Raw genomic sequence first — 665 nt, 5'->3', positions numbered from 1 at the left:
AAACTGTGAACATGGAGAAGAAACTCACCAATGCAGCGGTGACCTTACTGGATTTGTACAAACAGGATGTGTCGCACTGGAACTCTACACACCATCAGCTTTCAACACGTGAAGGTCAGTAAACCATCCTGCAAGTAACAAACATTAATTGATGCTTAAGCATGTGCTCAGAAGACTTAGAGCACCACGTACTGTGATGTGCAAATGCACCCAACGGGTCTATCTAAAGGCTTGAGGAACGTCATGTATTTGCATTTCCTACTTTTTCAGTTTTCAACACGTTACAGTCAGTAATCGTTACAATGTAAGATATGTTACTGCTAAAGGGAGTATTCTAAGCTCTTGCAACATTACTATGGGTAAAGATAGCCAATTGGCAGTGGTGGGATTTGAACCCACGCCTCCTGAGAGACTGGAGCCTTAATCCAGCGCCTTAGAGCGCTCGGCCACACTACCATATCCTGGAGTGGGAAGTGCGTTTACTACCCGCTGGAGGGTAGCAACGGGTGGATAGCACCAAAAGGAATTCCTCCAATGTGACGATGCATTTTGCGGGAAGTACAGTTAATGTGGGTCAACTTCAATCAATTTGAAGTGGCCCACAGGAAGAAGAATCTTATTTATTGTGAAGCACTGTAGCGCTCTACTTTTTACCCAGAAACTGT

At 44.5% G+C, this 665-nt stretch overlaps 1 non-coding gene across 1 annotated transcript; it reads right to left on the bottom strand.

Moving 5' to 3' along the window:
* Positions 1-374: 374 nt before the first annotated feature.
* Positions 375-456, bottom strand: trnal-aag (transfer RNA leucine (anticodon AAG)). Its single transcript has one exon. It is a non-coding gene; the product is annotated as a tRNA-Leu (tRNA).
* Between the last annotated feature and the right edge of the window lie 209 nt (positions 457-665).

The sequence above is a fragment of the Seriola lalandi genome, unplaced genomic scaffold, assembly GCF_002814215.2.
Source record: "Seriola lalandi dorsalis isolate HSWRI2012SDOR001 ecotype SW California unplaced genomic scaffold, Sedor1 jcf7180001955895, whole genome shotgun sequence".
Lineage (NCBI taxonomy): Eukaryota > Metazoa > Chordata > Actinopteri > Carangiformes > Carangidae > Seriola > Seriola lalandi.
The sequence above is the reverse complement of the archived record's forward strand: the minus strand, read 5'-3'. Positions and strand labels throughout refer to the sequence as shown.